Source organism: Rhamphochromis sp. 'chilingali' (assembly GCF_963969265.1).
Source record: "Rhamphochromis sp. 'chilingali' genome assembly, chromosome: 19".
Classification (NCBI taxonomy): domain Eukaryota; kingdom Metazoa; phylum Chordata; class Actinopteri; order Cichliformes; family Cichlidae; genus Rhamphochromis; species Rhamphochromis sp. 'chilingali'.
The window spans coordinates 31,703,578-31,727,037 of NC_137946.1; the positions used below are offsets into that span (position 1 = coordinate 31,703,578).

The following is a 23,460-nucleotide window of genomic DNA, read 5'->3' on the forward strand; positions in this document are numbered from 1 at the left end:
TCAAGTTTTAATTTGGCAGGGAATTCAAGCCTGCTCCAAAGTATGCTCGAGAAGCTGAACCCTGAGATGCTCCCCAATGCCACTGGACTGTGAATGTTAGCTTTGAAGCATTTAGGCATCGGAAAAACTGCATTGGAGAATGAGACTTGTCGTGCTTTTCATGCTCCAATAGAGTAGAAAAGCACCAGCCTGTTCATTTTCTGTGCAAAATGCAGGTGACTGCAGCAACCTACAGGTTCACTTAGTGGCTGCCAGCAACCACCAAGCAACCACTCAGGAGGTGCACTATTTCCCTAGCAACCGGTGACTGCCGACTGCTCTCTGGGACTCGGGCCTAAATGAGACTAAATGGAACTGTAGTTACTGGTTTTGTTCTCAGCTCCCATCCTACATACATATCGTTAGCTTGATAGCATAATTGCCTAAGTCATTTTTGGCCAATGACATAGGCAGACGGACAGGATGATGCAGCAGTGGTAGGGGAGTAAAGTTAGGCAAAAATCTCAATTTGACCAAAAAATGACTTAGGCACTTATGCTATGAAGCTAACGATATGCATATCTTATGAGAGGGTGAGGAGAAAGACGACACAGAAAAGACAAGCAAAAGGACACCCAGTGCGTGTCTGTGACATCAGCAGGTCGCAACAAAACATCAGTATTCGACGCCCTTGGAGGATTTTTTTAGGGTAGCAACAACTAAATGGATGGCAGTGTTAATGTCTGCATTCCTGCGTGCGTGTTTTGATAATGTTTTGAGTGCGTGTTTGCTGGTGTTCTATTCATGGACCTTTCTGTGCAGTGCACGTGTATGAGAGAAAGCGAGGACATCTCTCTGTCTGCTGTGTGATGTTGTGTGTATGCATGACTTCGCGTCATTCAGTAAAGCCCCATGAGGCAGAGATCAAAAGGCAGGAGTGGCAGATAGAGCTGACAACTTCCAGTCATACTCGCCTGACTTTTTTCACAAGGCGGATTCGAGGGAGATAACATTGGGGGAGTACGCATACAATTTAACACACAGCATAGTGGACTGAACAGAAGGGAAAGTAGCTGCCAAGATTATTTTCCATGCATAGCCTACACATTTCAGCCATGTGAGAAGAAAACATATTAAAGAAAAAGTCGTGAAGAATGAGTGGGAAAGGGAGGAGAATAGGCTTGACTTCTCAGTGCTACAAAAGCTGAATACAAGAAGTATTTCCCATCTGTATATTTTTCATTTGAAAATAAATGTATTACTGCCCCGCCACATGGCAGTACAATCCACGGGGACGACAAATATAAATACATGAATACATAAACAGGTGGACAGATTGGTTATTTCTCTACTTTCTTCTCTGCTGGCTTCCTTAAATGTGAATAACAGGTGAAGAAATTGGCCGTCTTCTTCTCAAAATTCCTGCAGACGGCTGAATAAAGAAGATGATAGGCTGCATTAAGCATTGCCAAATCTATCTTATCTGCTTTTTTATTTTTCTTATTAACCTTTCAGGGAGCAGAGACTGGCGAGCGTTCTTCTAGCCACATTTAGTACTGTGTAGCTGTTTATTTGTCCTCATGTCCTTCACTGAATTTAAACTAAAATAAAGTCTGAATCTTCACTTTGTTAATCATTCGCCACAGTCACATAGGCAGACATATTAGAGTGGAAGGACACAGGACACACTTTAAAAAGAAGGCAACTTTCTTTGCTATTTTTGGTAACATTTGAATAGGCCTACCGGCAGCCATGCTTATCTGGCCGCCATGTAGCTGAAGATACTGATATGAACCAATAAATCCGTCTATCCACCCAGTCACTCAAAACCACCAGTTACTGAAAGAACAAACCATGACTTTTCAAGACCTTGACATCTTTACTACTAATGAATCACAGTGCGAAGTATGCTGTGACATTCTTTCCCTTGAATATCGCTCTTAGGTCAACTTTATCTGTCCCAGAGTGAGTAATTATTTCAGCAGCAAAAGGACACTGACTGTAAGACATGAATGATTATCTGAGGCCAAAACAAAAATCTGATTGAATCGTGTTTGGTTGGAAAAGCCGACTTAAGGGTTGCAGGATTTTGCCTTTAAAACAAACACAAAGGGAAATAGTTCAATTTAGGCTGGATTGTTGTCGTATAGACAAAGTCGTTGATGTAACGCATTTGAATGCAGATTGTCTTAAGTCAGAGAGAAGTAGTGAAGCTTTCCTGGGTGTGTATTGGACCAAGATGTTTTCCAGAAGAAGAACTATACTATTAAAGGGGACTTAGTTTGGTTTACCTTCTTTTCTGTCAAGTGTATACTGTTACGATGGTGGACCTTCATATTTAACATGGCAAAAGTTTAAAATGATGAGGTTGGGGTATTGGAGGTTATCCCAAAAGCTCATGCTTTAGTCCACTGAAATAAACACTGTTTTTAGACATTTTTTCTACTCGTCAAAGGAGCTTGCAAAGAAAAGCGTCTGGACTTCTTTAAGTTGCTTGAAGACGTTTCACCTCTCATCCGAGAAGCTTCTTCAGTTCTAAGGTCAAATGGTGGGGAGTCCCAGATTTAAACCTAGTGGGAGTGACCCCCCGCAGAGGGACAAAAGGACCCCCGGATGATCCTCTAATCGCCTGAGCCAAGATGTAAGTGGGCGTTAAGGCGTCTGGGGAGGGAACTCTGGATTATAGATGGCAGAGAGTTGGTGTCGTAAACCTGGGCCATCTGACCTCAGGAATTCGCATGATAAGGTGGGGCCAACGAGCTCACCCGAAACTCTGGCTGATTGGGACCGACACCCAGTTTCACATCTTGGCTCAGGCGATTAGAGGATCATCAGGGGGTCCTTTTGTCCCTCTGTGGGGGGAAACTCCCACTAGGTTTAAATCTGGGACTCCCCACCATTTGACCTTAGAACTGAAGAAGCTTCTCGGATGAGAGGTGAAACGTCTTCAAGTAACTTAAAGAAGTCCAGACGCTTTTCTTTGCAAGCTCCTTTGACTACGATGACCTGGATGACTGAGAACCTTCAGACATTTTTTCTACTCCTGGCTCTGTATGATGTCACAGAGTACAGTTACCCATAATATGGTCATCTCCATTCATTGCACAGAGATCCTTCACACCTGCTGTTCAAACCTTTTGTTTATGAGGGCAGCAACTCAGAGGAAAGCTGCCGGAAAGCGACCAATGATGGAGCTAAAACTTTGAACTATGGATTGTGTAAAGCTAGTGTAGCTCAGACTAAAATATGTGGTTTAAAATGAGGGTGAGTTGGGGTTTTAGAAGAGATAATCCTCTCCAGCGAGTTCTGCATCTACTGTGAAGTGTCCTCCTAGTTAGGTGTGCCCAGAAAACCTCCAAAGGGAGGCACCCGTCCTAACCTGATTGCAAAACCACCTTAACTGGCTTCTTTCAGGATCCTTCTGGATGTCCAATCTCTTCACACTATCCCTAAGACTTAGCTCAGCCCTGATGAATCATCACCTTACCGTGATGGTAAGGTTTGCATGTCCATGGGATCTTGGAAGCAGTGTTGTCCAGGGCACTAGCCCTTAATAGGGTCTTCCATGGCAAAATTGGACCAGAGGACGGATCAGAGAAAGAACGCTTCAGAAAATCTTAATGAAGTGAAGATTTCTGAGCCTTGAGGGGAACTTGAAGGTGAGCATCTCGTGTGCAGGTCTGGATCTGCTGGTTCGTGGGACCCCCCAATTGTGTGGACAGGGATTGAGTCAATTGCAGTCTGAGCTGTGCATGTGGACCTCAGACTGTGGTTGTTTTACCCCATGCTAAACAGGCAGATATTCATACATTAGAAGATGTTGCATTTTCTGAAGGTTATGTTAACCACAGATAGTGTAGATGTAACAGATGTTTGCTTTGTATGTGCTGCAGTCCAACAACCTCTAAACAGAGACTGTAAATGTGGAATTTTTGTCTTTCCAAAAGAAGACTTGCCCTGTAGCATAATCCAGTCTGTCGGAGTAGAATCGTTGTGCCTCCACGACGTCTAGGACAACATACCTGCTGAGAAGAAAATAAGCAAGTGTGTCTCAGAAATGCTGATGCTGAGATCTCTGATGCTGTTCTTAAATGCCCACATTTACTGCAGAGGTTTTCAAGTGCCCATTTTGTGAGGTTAATTAACTCTTCTGTCATATTTCATTAGCCATTAGCCAACTTAGCCGAGCTGTGTCACCAAAATGAGAAGTCAAAGTCTCAAACAAACTTTTTTGTGCAGTGTAAAATGTTCCTATTATAAAGTGTCCATCCATTAGATGTCTTTCCATCCATTGTCACGTTTTTATGGCATTCACCGGTGAAGTGTCGGTACCACTGTCGATGGATCACAATGAGCCGGGCTGCCGCTTTAAGAGATCTTGTGTTTGCTTGTAACCTCATTATTCATCCTGCACTAAAAACATTTTGTGTATGTGTAAATAAACTCTTTATAGACTTCGATAAAAGTTTTATGGTGTTACAGAAGATTATGGATTTCTCTATTAGATGTTCAATAACGTTAAAAGAACCGAAAGCATTAATGTTTTGCTTCTGTACCTGGAGCTGTCCAGATCAGACTTTTTCATGAGTTTGTATAAACCTGAAATGAAAGTATCAGTCAGATCGTCTTGTTTTTGTCTGTCTGTCCCAGTCCCTCCCCCTGTCTGTCTGAGGACATGGAGACCTCCCCTCCCTTTGATGGCATTTGTGCCTTGAAGACAAGGCTATTCAATCTGAGCAACCCTGAGAGTCAATGAAAGTTTGTGCATCGTAAATTTCTACATGGTGCAGATGAGGGCAAGGTTTTTTATTGAAGACTTCTTCGATGGCATCTCGAGCTTCGGGCGCAGCACAAAGACCTCATTTAAACTGTCTCTTCCAAAGAAAGGAAGGAGAGGGGAGGAGACATAGATCAAAGGGAGAGCTTTGTTGGCGCTGCCGTGGCGCTTTGTACTTCAGCTGAGGGGACTACCACGGGGTTGTCGGGGGGGGGGGTAGACTTTGTATTCCTCAGTCTGTCTCTTAACAGATTCATCCAAAATAGGTTGTCTCGCAGTTTTATTGAGTTTCATTTCTTAGTTTTCACCAAACTCTCTTAAATTTGCATGTTTACACAAGTAGTGAAGTTTCTATTTTAAGCTTTTTTGAGGCTGCTTCATTATGATCACTTAACAGGTTCTTAACCTCCTCGTCCCCCACAGTACCGTAATCATTATGCAGAAAAGCAAGCCTCTACCCATCACATGAAACAGATATAATCCAGATTTAATTTGCATGTCTGATTTGATGAATATTTTAATGATATGATTTAATGTTCACTTATAAACATGTTCACTTACTACCTTTCTGGAATTTTCAATCTTTTCCCGCAATTGACTTGTAGTATTTTCTAAAATAAGACCTACTCATCGTCACGTCTGTTTTTGCATTAGCTTCCCACCACTGAGATACCTGACTGACAATCATGGGCTCTGTGTATAGTCGCTTTGATGTTATCTATTGTAACATTTTGGCTGTTGCCATCTTGGTTTTCTGCAGCCAGATTTAGACAAAAGAATGAAGTGCTAGGTTATCAGCTAGCAATCGCAGGCATGGTTAATGATGTGCATCTGCTGACTGCATGGGTGCATCACACAGACACAGGTACAAGGTAATCAGTGTTTAGTGGTACAGAGATAAAGTAATGGGATAGCTCTCACCCAAACTGCAGCAAAGACGGTTTTAGTGGGCTGCAGACAAATATTTAATAGAGTGGCGTGCTACGTTATCAGCCTCCTAATCAGGGTGCATCCTGATGACTGCACGGGTCCATCACACAGACACAGAAACCTGCTGCTGTTAGTACAAGCAGAGACAGAGTTCTCCTGCACAACTTCGTCTACTTCCAAGGTGTATGAAGAAGAACGAAATGCCCAAGGAAATTAAAGCTGCAGCCACGCTTGTAGTACAAAGAACAACTTTATTGTTTGACCAACACGTTTTGGTTTGTGGCCTTCATCGGGGTCATCCCATGCATACAATTAACCACAGGACGAGCCGTGATATTTGTCAGATACTTGTACTCAGATTGAATTTTACTTGTTAATGAAAGCAACACTTCAAACAATGCACAACTTCAAGACTTAGTAAGGTTGAAATGTGGGAGTTTATAAGAAAATCATCATCCATACAGACGTTATGAATGTGTTTATTTCTCCTGTCTACATGGATTGTCCCGCTTTTGGAGTCGGCCTTAAAAATGTGGGACCTCGTAATCATCGTTTAGCAGCACTGCAGCGGCACATGATTGCATCTTCCCATTTGGCAGTAAACTGCTGTGGTCGTGGCTGTGACAGTGACCGATCCTCATTTCTGGCTTTGATGAAACTCTGACACAAAGCTGCTCCGAGAACCATAAAAACAATAACCGCTTCCAATTAGCCCGCAGTAATTATTTAATAATCAGCAGATAATTGCACCACTATGATGACTGTCACTGTGTGTGTGTGTGTGTGTGTGTGTGTGTGTGTGTGTGTGTGTGTGTGTGTGTGTGTGCGCTTTTATCCCTATGGATACTCACCATCACTGCAACGTTTGAAGGTGAAAAGAGTGAGAAAGTGTAAGAGGAAACTGAGCAGGCATTCACTTGGTTGCATGGTGTTAGTGTTGTGAGGAGAAACGCTCAGTGCATCATGGGAATCTCCCAGCAGCCTACACCTATTGCAGTGTAACTCAGGGAGGATTCAGGGTCACCTGATCCAGCCCTAACTATATGCTTTAGCAAAAAGGAAAGTTTGAAGCCTGATCTTAAAAGCCTCCCATTCTACTTTTAAATACTCTAGGAACAAGTAGGCCTGCAGTGCGAGAGCAAAGTGCTCTAATAGGGTGATGTGGAACTATAAGGTCATTAAGATAAGATGGGGCCTGATTATTTAAGACCTTGTATGTGAGGAGCAGGATTTTGAATTTGACTTAACTGGAGTAGCTAATATGAGAGAAACATTCTCTCTCTTTAGCAAATCTAAATATTAAAATAGTTTCCATTTCCTTAACCTTATAAAGCCCTTTGATGAATGCAGAGTAGTTGCACCTAATTGCCCCTAATTAGCCCTACAATGTCATTCCTGCAATCAGAGACTAATCAGGTCAGCAACTGTTGTCCTGCAGAATGTCAGCTTGTGTCAGATTAAACTGCTTCATCTTGCAGCTGTTTTCATATCACCAACTGTGTGCTGCGAATAATACAGCCTTGCTTGTCTGCGTCTGTAAATCCACTGGCCGCGTGGCATCTTGTGTAGAAGCCACCCTCTTCGATGTGTCTCTTATCCAGCACAGCGAGCCTGCAGGCGTGTGTATTCACACGTCAATCACTGTCAGTGTGAAGACCTTGATGGTGCGCTGCCATTGGCCTCGGAGGGCCACGCTATCCATCCCAGATGAAGATGAAGTTAATAGGAAATCTATCGGCCTGTGACACTGACAGCCGCAGGCACAGAGAGCAGAGACTGAGTTTCAGAGAAGACTAGCAACACTTTCACCTGTTCCTGCCTGCGCTCTTTATCTTTTAATGAGAGCAAATAGATGCTTTTACGCTGTTTGCAAGGAAATTATTCTTATTTAGGGGAAATGGTGACTTTCATTAAATGTGCTGACAATCTGCCAACAATCCTAAAATTCATATGATACCCTCACAAACATTCAATCTTTTATGATTTATAATTCAGAAAGTTAATGATTTCTACATTAGCATCAAACTGAGCCTGCAGAGGATGGCAAGAGACATGTGTTTTTCCATTAGGTTCCTTTCTACACTAGTATGGAAAGTTAATATAAAGAGGACTATTTGTTAAAATAAATTACAGAATTACAATGATAGCAGTTAGATCACCCAAAAGTAAGAATCTAAATGTTGTGCTTCTGTGAGTCTGCACAGTATCCTTGTGTCTATGCATAAGCAGCTATTAGAAAGATAACGTTGGCTATAGCGTTATAGCATCTAACAGTAATTTCAAAGTAATAAAAGTTGCATACTGTCAAAATACTTTAGATTAACTAACAGAAATAGAGGCCTAAAGTCTGTTTACTGCAGATCGACAGTATCTGAAAGTTGTGTCCTTAAAAAAAACAGGAAGGAATCCATCAAAGACCCGACACACGACCTGAGAGATGCATTTGACCCTTCAGCTGATCCTATTGTTCCCTGGCCCCCTCGTCAGAAAAAAGGTGTCTGTCAAGAGGCCGTTCTTAAGGAAGGAAAACGCGATAAAAGAGCTGAGGTTGGACTGGAAATTAGTGGCAACAGGTCTGATGGAGTGATTAAATGTGACATGTGGTTCAAATTGTCATCAGTCTGTGTGGAGAGAGGTACAACAGTGAGCATCTATGGTGGAGGCTCTGCCAACACAAACCATGCAAAACTGCAAAACCAAACACACTGTGCAGTAAAAACATCCCATATGGAAAATATATATATAAATCTTATAAAGTTTGTATCTGTCTTGTGTGAAACTTGTATGAAAAGCATACAAGAGTGAAAACAGATATAAGATCCCTTGAAAAATTATATAATGAAACTTGTATGTTTTGGATACTTACTAAAACAATATATGAAAGTAATGAGAAAGTGGCCACTTTCATGAGTAAATCATGTAAGCCTTATATGATTTACTCATGAAAGTGGCTACTTTCACATATAAGTTTTTACTATTTCTTTTCCATATGGGATACCTGGGTAGAAAAACACATCAGTCATGGCCTCCCCACAGTCTGGACCTGAAGTATACTGGACATCATCTTAACAGAAAACAGAACAAAGGAAACATCAAAAGAAGTGTTTGAATGTCCTTCAAGAAGCCTGGAGAACTATTCACAGTTCAGACTGTGCTGATGAATAAATGTGGTCACGCCGACTTTGAAGCTTCTTAGAATTCCTCAAACTCTGTTTTGCCTTACAAACTGTATTTCCATGCATGTTTGCATATTTCAATAAATCTTCCTCGCAAACTACAGGGTGGGTCATTTATATGGATGCACCGTAATAACATGGGAATGGTTGGTGATATTAAAGTCCTGTTTGTGGCACATTAGTATATGTGAGGGGGCAAACTCCTCAAGATGGGTGGTGACCATGGTGGCCATTTAGAAGTCGGCCATCTTGGATACAACTTTTGTTTTTTCAATAGGAAGAGGGCCATGTGACACATCACACTTATTGGTAATGTCACAAGAACAACAATGGTGTGCTTGGTTTCAACGTAACTTTATTCTTTCATGAGTTATTTACAAGTTTCTGACCACTTATAAAATGTGTTCAATGTGCTGCCCATTGTGTTGGATTGTCAGTGCAACCCTCTTCTCCCACTCTTCACACACTGATAGCAACACCGCAGGAGAAATGCCAGCACAGGCATCCAGTATCTGTAGTTTCAGGTGCTGCACATCTCGTATCTTCACACCATAGACAACTGCCTTCAGATGACCCCAAAGATAAAAGTCTAAGGGGGTCAGATCGGGAGACCTTGGGGGCCATTCAACTGGCCCACGACGACCAATCCACTTTCCAGCAAACTGTTCATCTAGGAATGCTCGGACCTGGCACCCATAATGTGGTGGTGCACCATCCTGCTGGAAAAACTCAGGGAACGTGCCAGCTTCAGTGCAGAAAGAGGGAAACACATCATCATGTAGCAATTTAAAATATCCAGTGGCCTTGAGGTTTCCACTGATGAAGAATGGACCCACTATCGTTGTGCCCCATATACCACACCAAACCATCACTTTTGTTGTTCCAACAGTCTTGGAGGGATCCATCCAATGTGGGTTAGTGTCAGACCAAAGCGGTGGTTTTGTTTGTTAACTTCACCATTCACATAAAAGTTTGCCTCATCACTGAACAAAATCTTCTGCGTGAACTGAGGGTCCTGTTCCAATTTTTGTTTTGCCCATTCTGCAAATTCTGTGGCCGATCTGGGTCATCCTCGCTGAGATGCTGCAGTAGCTGGAGTTTGTAAGGGTGCCATTTGTGAGTAGCTAATATCCGCCGAAGGGATGTTCGACTAATGCCACTCTCCAGTGACATGCGGCGAGTGCTACGCTGTGGGCTCTTGCTGAATGAAGCTAGGACAGCCACTGATGTTTCTTCATCAGTGACAGTTTTCTTGCGTCCACATTTTGGCAAATCCAACACTGAACCTGTTTCACGAAATTTAGCAAGCAGTTTGCTGACTGTAGCATGGGAGATGGGTGGTCTCGTAGGGTGTCTTGCATTGAAATCTGCTGCAATGACCCGGTTACTGCGTTCACCAGATATCAACACGATTTCGAACCGCTCCTCACGTGTTAACCTCTTCGACATGCCAATGGTTGTGAACAAAGAGAAACTTGTAAACAACTCATGAAAGAATAAAGTTACGTTGAAACCAAGCACACCATTGTTTTTCTTGTGACATTACCAATAAGTTTGACGTGTCACATGACCCTCTTCCTATTGAAAAAACAAAAGTTGTATCCAAGATGGCCGACTTCTAAATGGCCACCATGGTCACCACCCATCTTGAGGAGTTTGCCCCCTCACATATACTAAAGTGCCACAAACAGGACTTTAATATCACCAACCATTCCCATGTTATTACGGTGTATCCATATAAATGGCCCACCCTGTATAATGAAACGAGGGGTGATGTGTGTTTGTAAAAGCTTTAAAGGCAGTCACAGCGGAGTGGTTTTAAAAAGCTCTCCTGCCTCCTTCCAGACTGCATTGTGTGGTGTTTTATACCTTAGAGAGCTTTTGTGAACTGCTAAGATTTGGAAAGCAGTGGTTTAAATTGGATGGAATACCCAAACAGAGAGAAAAAGATGGCATTTCAGACTCATCCACATTAGTGTGGACATGAACACTCTGGCTGCTCGTCCCCTTTTTCCCACGTTTATTTCTTTTTCCTCCTCTTGTCTTCGTGTGATCTCCCTCTCCTCCCCTTCTCTCTTCTCTCTCGACTTCACTTCCAGTCAGCATGTTTCACCTCATTTGCGCTCCGGCACATTGCCTCTCCTCACATTCACACTCATTTTCTCTTTACCCTTATCTTGCTCTCTGTGTTTATCTATCTATTTTACCCAGTCTTATCTGTCCCCGACTTTATCAGCCCTCCCTCCTGCACTCCTTTCTTTCATCTTTCATTCTTGGGTTCACTCTCCACCGAACCTCCACCCCCATCTGCTTTCCCATCCCATTGATGGATGATGTGGCGATGCGTCGAGGGCCTCAATCAGAGGAGCGGGGGGTTCACTGCGGAGAGCAATCTCAAAGCCAATTCCACTGATAGCCATCACAGTGTGTAGCTACATGACGCTGCAGCTATCACCTGTGGAACGAGAGAAAGCGAGCGGCCTCAAAGCGATGCTGCGCCAGGCGGTGCTTTGCTCACACTGTAGGACAGAAGGGAAAACTTTTTGTTGTTGTTGTTATCAAATAGATCAATTGGAAAATGTATTAGTTTGGAGTTTGGCCATGTTGGCTTCTGGCAGCCACACGGGGACAACGGAGGCTGATTGAAAGAGCACTCAGTGATGCGGGAGTGTAGAGGGAATGGATTGCAGGAAACACATTGCTGCTGTCCGAAGGTGCTTAAATTTTACTCTCCGAGTGGGCTCCCAGCCGGCCGGAGGGCTCTTTCTTTTGCATTTGAAACATAAGCAGGTTTATGTTGGTTAATAAGACAATAAACACAGTTCTTCCCTGTAGTAAGGTGGTGACCACATAATGGTTTTCACCTGGCTACATAATGGTGCTCGGTCACGGCCAGTCAGCGTTGTTGCACACTTGGTGCACCTCAACCTTTGATTTTCTACCTGCAGTTAAAAAACAGAGTTCAATAGAAATCCCTCAGCATCCAAAACACATGTGAAGAGACCGTGGGCAAAAGTGCTCCACTGGTATCATCAGTGTCATGGGATACATAACCATCAATCCATTAGGGTCGGGGGTCAAAATACTGTGAACGAGAGAGAACATCACCAAAATCCTGAGATAGCGTCTGAGCAAACTTACATTAGTGCACAGTTGTACATGTACAATGACAATAAAGGGCTATTCTATTCTATTCTATTCTATTCTATTCTATGCTAAATCAACTCAACCAAAAAAAATTATGTTATGTTAAACAACCTTCCTGCAGAACAGGAAGGTTGTTTAACATAAATGTAATTGTTATATGTGCGTTTCTTTGTGTTTGTGTAGACAGAAACAAATAACAATAATCATAATCATAATAATACATTTTGTTTAAAAGCACCTTTCAAAACACCCAAGGACACTGTACAGAGCAAATCAGACAGGCATAAAAACAGGAAATAAACACAATAATAAAAGAAAGTTTAAGAGCATGGACAAGTTATATAGAGTAGGCTATTTAAATATGTATACATATGTGATTTTTCACAGTTAATAGCTGAATTATCAGAAACAGGTTGCGTGTGAGTGCCAGCTTGATCCCATTCAATCCCAGACAGAGTGACTCTGTCTTATGACAACATTATAGCAGGTTTGAATCACAGTGTTAATCTGCTTTAAACTAGCTGAACTGAGAGAAGTTAATATATTGAATTGAACAAATTTTAGTGTCGAGGATATAATTAGCAGTTGAAAAGGGGAATAAATAAATGTTATTGCATTACTCAGCATATTGCAAAATGTAAAAAATCACAATAATGTCATCGTTAGTGAAGTAATGTGATGATATATACTGAGGTGTCTGGGAATATCCACCTCTACCTACAATCCATCCATCTAACTGTCCATCCAGTTAACCACTGAAGCCTTTCTCGACTGTCAGGGTGAGAGGTGGGGTACAGAGTCAAAATGAAAAGTAAAATGTGACCAGACTTCAAACTTTTCTTCTGGAAGTGTGATTGTGACATTTGTCCCCTCACCTAGTTTGTGGGATTTTGTTGTTCGTCACATTAGAAATTGATGAGAAAAGCGTATCTCTGAAGCAAGAATGCTTTGCGGTTTCACATTTGAGATATTTATTATTATTAGCCGATGTCGAATTAAGTAAAGAATTAAGACTCAAATTCCACCTGAAGGACATGGTTTACACAGGCAGCTATTTAATGCTAAACAAATACTAAACAAGGATTATGACCAAAGCAGCCTGTGCAGACAAGGTTTCAGCATATTGTGGTGGACAGTATAAGTTCCCGAGAACCTGTAGCTCAGATTTGTTGGGCTTTTACCGTTTTCACCCTGACTGTAACAAATTCATGAAAGGGTTTGTTTTGTCTCTTGCTGCGTCCCTGCTCAGGGGCTAGATTGTCTGAAGTCCTGTTTCAAAGGCCTCTTCTGATGGAGCCAAGAAACGCAGCCTGATTTGCCCTGAAATGGGAGGACTCAACCTGTGTATCTTTGCTGCCACAGTCAGTTTCGGGTCAGTCGATTATTTGAAGCCACTGCTGCTGCGTGTGCAGAAAATACTGTGAACATAGCATCTTTCAGATTGTTCTGATGGCCAAAGTTTTTGTTTGTAGTGTAAGCTTTCTACTTTATTGGCAAATGGAAAGTCCAGTTTGATTAAAGCCAGAGAAAAACTGTGGTTACGGCAAACAAACACTGATAAGGTAAATGGAATGTATTTATATAGCACTTCTCTTATCGACCGCTTAAAGCACTTCACACTTCAAGCCAAATTCACCCATTCATGCACGCATTCATAGGGCGCTTTGTTCTGTGCATACAGCACTTTATCTGTTATGCACACATTTGTGCACATAAATGGACGAGTCGAGGGAAAAATTGATCCCAGTGCATCTATTTATTATTTATTATTATTCAATGTCCTGAAGCTGGGGATCAAAACACAGAGCTTACAATTAGTTGATGACCCACTCCTCACGCCCAGGTACCCTGTTTTTGTCAGGTTACATGTCACCTTACACAAGACGCCCTGTGAAGAGGAACCAATGTTATTATTTTTGCCTTTTGGGAGCAAATGCACTTACACAAACTTGGATTAATATTAGACTCCAAGTTTGATCTCTTTCTGCTGCCATTACTGTGGGTCCTTCAGATCCGCCTTCTGAACTTGGATTGTGTAACTAAGAACAGTCTGCTTGTGAGCTTTGCTCTGTTTATACCAATGACCTGCCTTTGCACTTGTTTCAAAGGTTATCAGCCCATTAAGTGGTAGTTTTCAGCTGTTATCAGTGGTGATTTGCACACTCATCAGGCACTTTATTAGTCTGTTTTACACATATTCTACTGCTTACTAATGCAAATATCTAGTTAGCCAGTCACACGCACATAGAAAAGGCCAAACAACCTGAAGTTAAAGTTCAAGCCGAGCATCAGAATGTGGAAGAAAGGTGATTTTTGTGGCTCTGATTGTGGCTGGTTGTTGGTGTCAGTCTACTGTGAATATTGCGGAAACTGCTGATATGCTGGGATCTTCCCACACGACCATGGTCCAAAAGGATGAAAATATTTCTACTGCAGAAAATGGTCAAACTGCTTCAAACCAATCTGAAGGCAACAATAACTCAAATAATGAACTCATTACAGCAAAGACGTAGAAAAGGAACCATCAACCCACAACACATCAGACCTATGAGCAGATGGTTTACAGCAGCAGGAGACCTGAATGGTTTCTACCTATATCAACAAAGAACAGGAAACGTGGGCTACAGTTCACACGGCTTCACCAAACCTGGAAGAAGTATTGCTTGGTCTGATGAATCTCAATTTCTGCAGCAACATTCAGATGGTAGGGTCAGAATGTGGTGTAAACAACACGAAGCATGCAAGGACTGTGTGGTGCCATCAAGAGGAATGTTTCCAACACCTTGTTAGATCTTTGCCAAAAAGATTAAAGGCAGTTCTGAAAGCAAAAGGGAGTCAACCCAGTAGTAGTACTGATAGAAGTGTAGCTGGCATCCTCTGCCTACAATCTATCAAGCCATTCCCTCAACTGCTTTTCTAATTCAGGGTCCTGGGGGTGGCTGGAAGCTATCCCAGATGCTGGGTACACCAGGACAGGTTACAGTGCATCGCAGGGCTAGTTCAGAGAGACGAATGACTATTCATGTTCATACCTGCCGATGTAGAATTACCAAATAATTTAAGTGTATCCAGTTTAAAACCTCAGGCTCTAAATGGAGAATTCAACTGAAGTATTAGTGGAGACAAAGAACATACCACACCAAATGTAGTGAGGTTACATTTAGCCAAAAATATTTTAAAAAGCCTCTTTGTTGGAGCTTAGTTAGATCCAGTTACACAAGTTCTATCTTACTGGGTTGTTGTTTGTCACTGACTTCTGATCCTGTTTGTAGGCAGAGGAGAGCACTTACTGTAGACATGTACAGGACAAGTGTTTCTGTATTTCACAGCTCCTGATGTTTGCTCGTCACACTCTGTGAGAATAAAAGAAGAGTTTATATTTTCTGTTTATTGAAAACAGAAAAATAAAGTATCCACCTACATTAACGTACCCTCTGGCAATGCATCTTATCGTCTTTATTATGGGCCTAGTTTTCTTCAAGTGTAGCACTGAACTGTGCAGCACTTGATCCCAGAATAACTTGTCCTGTGTAGGAGTATTCAAACGCAGCTTTTACTTTTAAGCATGCAGAAGTGTGATTAGCTCAGTGGTATACAAAAAGTCTCGCTCCTTGTAGTATTTCCCCCAGAGACGGCTATATTTGCTTTAGCCTCGGGTGGTGGCTTGATGCATATCGATGCAGACGCTCAATAATAGGCCAAGAGCTCCACATTATTGACAGCAGCGACTACTGGCTCTTTGAAGACATCTGCTTCGGTGAAGGAGAAGCAGGAGCACGACAGACAGAGAGAGATGGTGTGGATAGAGAAATAGGATACAGATAAGAGGACAGATATGAGCAGAGAGAAGATCCAGTGTTACATCAGTCTTTATATGTGCCTGTTCTCCTCGCTGCTCCTCTCCCCCTTCCTTGTCATCAACCCCTCTCTGTCTCTGCTGTAGCACACAGCTGGGCATAAGAGAGGCACAAATGTTATTTGCAAGACAGACATTTCTTCCTGCGCTTATACACCAACACAGGTCCAGGTAAACAGAGAAGCCATGGCTATAGCACACATTCTCAATGAAACAAGTAAACACGCACGAAAAACAATATATTCTCAATAACTATCAGGCTTATGGGGAGGTGACAGTGGAGGGAATGCCGGGCTGAGTGGAGATCAGTTTAGTCCTTATTGCAGCAAATGCTGTGGAGAGAGAAAGGAACAAAGAGCAAAAAAAGGGATTAAGATAAGGAGTCCTGGACACGGAGGGAGCTCGGTATATGTCTGATGAGTTATATACCAAGCTGTCATGGCCTCACAAATGTAAGGGAAATAAGACACAAGCTAAGAGCTAAAGGCTGCCACCGACAGTTTAAACAGCATAAATTGATGGGCAGGTTTATCTGAAATGTAGGCAAATATTCCTGCAGCTCACCTGGTTTAACTTCTGAGAACACTGATTCGATGTTATGATTGAGAGGTTTGATTTTACTCTTCCTACATTTTATACTTACATGATTTTTAAATAACAAATGTTTTACAAAGAGAAAAAAAGTGAAGTGTGTGAAGTTGAACCCATTCAGCAGCTAATCTTAACACCAGTTCTGCCAAATCTCACATTTCGTTTAGTTGTTTTAGTCTTCTCAGGGATCCTGCTGCCTCTGCAAGCTGCTTTGTAACCCAACCCCAGCTTTCACTCTTAATGACGTGCACTCTTTTTCAATAAGAGACCTGCAGTGTAAAAGGGGAAAAAAATCTGTAGTCTGGATGCCAGAAAAATAGAAATAAGTTACTAAAATTAATGTTAACGTTAACATCACAACCCTAATCAACGTTAGCTGTCTGTTGTTTTTTAAATAAAAGATTTTTTTACGCACGAAAACAATGAAATTACCTATAAATGTGGTCAAACACTGCTACAATGCAAATGTACTGTTGTTAACTGCACTCTGCTGTTAATTTGTGATCATAGCTGAAATATGGCTTTTGACATCTAACTTAGAAAGAAAGAAAGCTTATTACTATAATGAGTTTTTACATAAAAGTTAGATAAAAATGTCATATTTATTAAATCTTACTGTTAAAATGGTATTACTATATATAAATTTAATCAATTTACCTTTTTAAAAATCTCCAGAAACTCCTGATCACAGTTACAGTATACCATTGATTATAGATTGCATCAAATACAGGCGAGTGGTGGCTTTCAGACCCCAGAGAAGCAAAATGCATTGACCCAACAGCGTGTAGTGGCTTTGGATTTGGCAATAATGGTTGCTGATGGTAACGTTGCTGTCGAGCTGCTTGTGGTCTTTTGAGAATAAAGTAGGACTGGCAGATCCTCCCATGGATGACAGGCTTGTTTATTGGGCATAAAATTGCTCACAAAATGCCGATCTACTGCTAAAATATTAACATGTTACTGTGTCAAAAGCTTCTCCTAAACTGGTGCTATCCACTGAGTATCTTGAATTCTCTCCATTTGATTTGGAAACGGTGCATTAGAAATGCATTTCATGTTGCTGGCACATGGAGCCGATCATTGTTTTACTGAAGTTTTGCTTTAATTACATAGTTTTTGCTGCACATTCCCCAAAAAGCTACTGATGACCAAGAGCCGTGAACATGGAGAGCATATTTTGGTTGGCTTCAGGGTAATGACTTCATGATGGAAGTAAAAATATCTGGACACTGAATAAAAAAAATAAGCAGTTGTACTGTGAAGGCTGTTGGTGCACATTAAATAGCATTTAAATAGTCAACAGCAGCAGCTCTGAGATAAAATTATAGATGCTGAGTACTCTTAGTGATATTCTCAGTGTTGTTGAACAGTTTAGGCGTTATTGTCAAAGCAACGGCTGCCGTCTGAATCATGTCATAATCTGCTCTGTTCGTTTGGCTCTGACAGCAGGCTACTTTAGATTTCATGCCGCCTGAGTAGCAGCACCTTTCAGTTCAAGCGGCAGACAAGGAGGGACAGAGGTGAAGAGAATGAATGGATGTAATGGAAGAAAATGTATTATTGCTGTTCAAGTAGAAATATCGAGTGACAGTAAAAATAAAAGAGTGGCAGGCAGGGGCCAGGAAAAACCACGTAGCCAGAGGTATCTAAAAGTGACAACAGGATGATCAGCACGGGGCCTGAGCAAGGGGCAGGATTGCAAGAAGATGATTAATGTCAAACTGCGAATCGCAACGAAGAAGAGAACAATGGGAGACGAGGGTAGAGGGTAGGAGAGAAGAGGTAAGAAGGCACACCTGAGTGTTCAGAGGCCTCTGTCCTGGTCAGAGCCATCCTGAATTATTCATGGCTCGCTGTGCCGGCTGCAGTGCACTGCTCACTGCAGAGAATAAAAAAGGAAAAGGTGAGGCGAGTCGAACTGCAGTTTTTCAGAAAGGTGAAGAATTAGATTTCAACTTCCATCTTATAGAAAGAATGATGTCACATCGAACATGGCTGCACAGATAACCACCTGAGTCACCTCGTCAGTGTGGCTTCATATATCCAAAAATACGTCTGAAATTTAAATTGTTGCTTTTGTCCTGCAGTCCTTGTATCACAGCTATGACAGCTTGGAGTCTTTCACTCATAATGTGAACCATTAAAACTGCTTGGTTAAAACAGTGGCAGCAGGGAGACTGTCATTTGCAGAATACCTGGCTTGAATTGAAAGAACAAAAGCAGAGTCACGAACACAGACTGAGGATTTTGTGTCTCTTGTTCCCCCTGAAAGAGTCGAGACGAGGTTACGTTCAAAGTTATTTCTTTGAATCCTGAAGTGTGGGTAGTGCATATGCTATGGATACTATATAAAGCATGTATTTCACATTTAGAAGCAGCCAATGTGGTGTAGTGTAGAATAAAAAGGAACTGATTTCAAACTCAGCCCAGCTTTTAGTCTCTCTGTGGTGCTGAGACAGTTAAACTCTGATAGCAAACTAATACATAAACATACTCATATTAAACGGTTTGTTTAGCGACCCCTATCTCCCTCTGCAGCTGTAATGATTCTGATACTGTGTCTAACTGGGATACTTCTCTTTGGACATGTTCACATAGTACATGTTACTGCATACTTCCTTGTATAGGGTGTGAATTTTAATAGACCCATGCTGTGATGATATAACAGGGCTTACCAGCACTAGCTGCCACATTTTATCAACTTTTATAACTTATTTAGCCTTAGACTGCACATAGTGTCCAATTCTTCTTTACTTAATACAAGAATTGAATATGCATAAATGCTAAACTATGTCACAACACCAAGTTGTAACCTCAGTGTCTACAAATGATAGCTGTTAACTAGCCAAACAGCTAACATTAGCACTTTGTGGCAACTGTTGTTTGATTTGGCGCTATGCAAATACAACTAAACTGAATTACACAAAATTTGTGTTGTATCCAATCTTCCCACAAGATTAATTTATGTTCTCAACATAACGTATATAAAAGAAGGAAATCACATGTGTAGAAATCCTCCAGCTTTGCTCAACCTCATTGAAACCAGGTTGTGGAATCAGGGGCCACTGTATGCTTGGTAAACACTTACTGCTTCATCCCCCTTTCTGACTGTATTAGGGACTATAATTCACAAAATAAACAGCTTTTTATATAATAAGTCTTAAAACAAGCAATTGAACTGGTCAGGAAAATGTTTACTGCGCATTAAGAGCAACGGCCATTTTCCCATAGACCCCAATACCACAGGCGTTGCCCCCTGGTGGTCACATAAAAAGAAAAATGAAGGTTTCAGGCACATCCATATCACTTATCTACGGAGCCCCTCTGATGATTAATAGTTAGGCGTGGGGGGCTTTGATGGTAAACCGGAAATATATCAGAATAATAGAGTTCATAAAATTATTTTTCCTCAGGCTCAACCACTTGAATGAGACTGGATCATAACCAAAAACCAAAGTTAGAGAAATGCACAAAACTCAGGTATAACCTTACTCATTACACCCCTGGTGGTGAGTAACACTGCCATCAGTATGATTACTGGCTCTTGAATGGACTTTACATTCATTTCTGATGAAGCTGAAAAGTCCATGAGAGTCAGTTTATTTTATTATTTTATCCCATAATTAAGTTTGGATTTTTCTGAACCTCAACATTCAACCATTGTGTTTGAAAGAAGCAAATCCATGTAAGTTGTTTATCTAAATGTCGGCCTACTGAGAAAGAGCGTATTCTGATATCTCAGCAGAGGAGAAAATGTATGAAATGTAGAAACAGAGATTCTGAACTGTCTGAAGCACAACATTTTTAAGCTTTATGCATCTTCAGGGATTTTAAACCTTCCGCTGGGCCGAACCCCTGCTGGACATTTCAGTAAACATGCATCGCATGAATCTCTGGTTACCTCTTTCTTAGAGTACCTGTGCTCCTGAAAAATGTAGAAGACGGAAAATAAACACATCTTATTTCTTACCGTTGGCTTTCGTCATCAAAGTTTCAGAAATTGAGTTTAAATGACATCTGTGGGCCTTCGCTAACGGCCCCGCTGATTTCCACCAGGGGATAATTCGCAGTCGTGACACGTCCAGGACTCACCTCTTCGTTTCTGCAGCGGTGCCAGAATTTTAATACGTTTTGCACAGCGGGGGGACGGATTACATGGAGGAGGCTTGCAAACCATCCTCAGTTACTTTGGGATTTCAAGGGTCCTGATCTCCATTTGCTCGTTGGAACCGGGGATCAAAAGACGGAGGGAAAACAAAAAGAAGAGTCTTTGCAGAAGGAGATCACATGAGCAGATAGCTGGCTTTTTTCTCTTTTCTTTATTTCACTATCACACTGACGCCTCTTATCTGGAGACAATCCAGTGAGTAATCTCATATAATCTATATAATGACTGGATGGAAAGTGAAGGGTCAGCTGAGCCGGTTGTGTTTGAATCAAAGCAGCTCAATAGCAGATCTCTCACCAAATCTCCTCTTATCTTCAATGGTTAATATCCTTTGGTCTCTGCTTTGTAGACAGGCGGAGGCAACAGAAGCCTCTGTAACCCGGCTGCAATACCTTCGAATGATTGGCAACTTCTGTTGTATTTATAACAATCTGACGGAAGGAGAACGATGAACTGTAACAGATGTGGTTTCGTTTCAGATACCTTGACAGTATTTTGTGCTCCTTCGAAGCACTTGAGAATTTGCTTTGTGACTAATTTCTTGTAATTTCACTTTTGCAAATATGTTTGCACAGATTCTGTTGAGAATGTAAAGTATTTGCCCTGTGCCACCTTAACTTGCTTAATTTCCCAATCAGGTGTTTCGTATCCATGAGCATTTGTGGGCGCAGGTTTCGTAAATGGACTTCGAGAGTGGGACAATCTGAATTTGTTTCTTGGATCCTGAAAGAGTCGACACTAAAACGAATTTTTACTCTGGATTGGCGAGTTTTAGTTTAAGATTTCCATTAGCTTGTTATTTAAAGAAGTCAGACTTCCCTCTGTAATACTTTGGTATTGAACATTCTTTCTTGTGTTCTCCACACATTCAATTCCATTTTATTTATATAGCATCAAATCACAACAACAGTCGCCTCAAGGTGTTTTATACTGTAAGGTAGACCCTAGAATAATACATACAGAGAAAAACCCAACAATCATATGACCCCCTATGAGCAAGCACTTTGGCGACAGTGGGAAAGAAAAACTCTCTTTTAACAGGAAGAAACCTCCAGCAGAACCAGGCTCAGGAAGGGGCGGGGCCATCTGCTGCGACTGGTTGGGGTGACAGAAGCAGCAGGTGTTCAGTTGCTGGCGACTCCACACGTGCTGTCGTTAAGTTAAGAATCTCTCACCACTGGTTTAGGAAGGAGCTTTGCAGTAATTGCACAACTGTTAATGAGTTTATGTTTGTGGCTTCCAGAAAGATTTTGCACATGTAGTCCTACAGCATCACTGCGTAACGCTGCATTCAAACTATCGCAGCGATGTCAAACTCATTTAAGTGGTGAGACACGTGCAGCTCGCTTTGATCCACTTTAAGTGGACGGGACAAGTGAAACTCCCCTCGCTGTCTTCTGTCTGTCTTTAACTACACATTTAGTATCTCTGCAATATCTTAATATAAGAAAACAAAATGCAGTTTCAACTGTGGGTCTTTGTTTAGGAAGGTTTGAAGCCTGATCTTAAAAGTAGAGATAGTGTCTGTCTCCTGAATCCAAACTGGAAGCTGGTTCCACAGAAGAGGGGCCTGAAAACTGAAGGCTCTGCCTCCCATTCTCTTTTTAAATACTCTAGGAACAACAAGTAGGCCTGCAGAGCGAGAGCGAAGTGCTCTAATGAGGTGATATGGTACTACAAGGTCATTACGATAAGATGTGACCTGATTATTTAAGACATTCACACAAACACAAACAATCTATTTTAACAAAGTCATATTTTAAATGCACATAAACTAGACTCATTTGGCTTTCACTGTTCCCTGACTCTACTAGAGCAACTTTACATGCAAAAAGTTTGAGGTTTTGGTGCAGCACTTTCTTACATTGTGCTTAGCAACAACCTCCAGCACTCGCCAACCGGATGACCGGGGGTTGCCAGGTGTTCACCGGCTGCTCTGTAGACCTGTGGGACTGATGCGTACCATTTAACCAACCACATTAAGATGAAATTTTACAACATGAATGTTTATCTCCTGTTTTCAAAGCCTGCTTATAGAGTCTGTGCTTTGCTTGTAATGTGGTCAAAGTTGTCTTGCCAACTCGCGAATCAAATTTGACTCTATTCACCTTCAATTTTTTAAACTTGTGTTTTAAATATAAGTTCTGTAAGAGCACTGCAGTGCACAGTGTGCAGCTGTATTTTGGGCGATTTGTGACTGTCTTTCCTACACTGAAGAACCAGATCACACACCAGTCTCCGATAAAACCGATAGGTTAATGTGTTTTCTGACCATCTGAATTTTAAAAGTGTTTGTCTCTGCTATTTCCTGGCATAAACTTAATATTTCTGGCACAATATTGGATGCAAATCACAGAATCCTGCTTTGAAATGGAAATATCCCTCATGTCATTTGCATATTCAGTTCTTCGAGGCATTCCGGTCAGTTTGCATTGGCTGCAGTTACATACTGAACACCCTTTTGCTGTAAATATCTAAACAAACTGCTCAATTGTATGTATGAATTCTGCACATCATGTTAGCCTATGGCTTAGTTTGTATTACTAATGCTGAAGTCAAGTCTCAACCAATATCACTGCATTAAAAAAAGATTAGAAGAGATTAGAGGAGCTGCTCACCCAGAGATACAGTTTAATTTGTCTAATATGCTCTGTGTACAGTATTTAGAGTTTGTATCTCTGTGAGTGTGAAACAAAATAACATCTTTCCTCGTACCATCAGGTGTGCATGTGATGTTTAATTTTTTCCCCTGCACGCAGCCATCTCGCCATATAGATAAATACCAGGTGCTTGTTATCAAGCTGCAGGTGTCAGAAATAAAGTGGCAGGTGTTGGA

At 41.6% G+C, this 23,460-nt stretch overlaps 1 protein-coding gene across 3 annotated transcripts in view; it reads left to right on the forward strand.

Moving 5' to 3' along the window:
- sgcd (sarcoglycan, delta (dystrophin-associated glycoprotein)) overlaps positions 1-23,460 on the forward strand; it is a 353,669-nt gene that overhangs the window by 225,380 nt on the left and 104,829 nt on the right. The gene's annotated exons all lie outside the window — the stretch shown is intronic.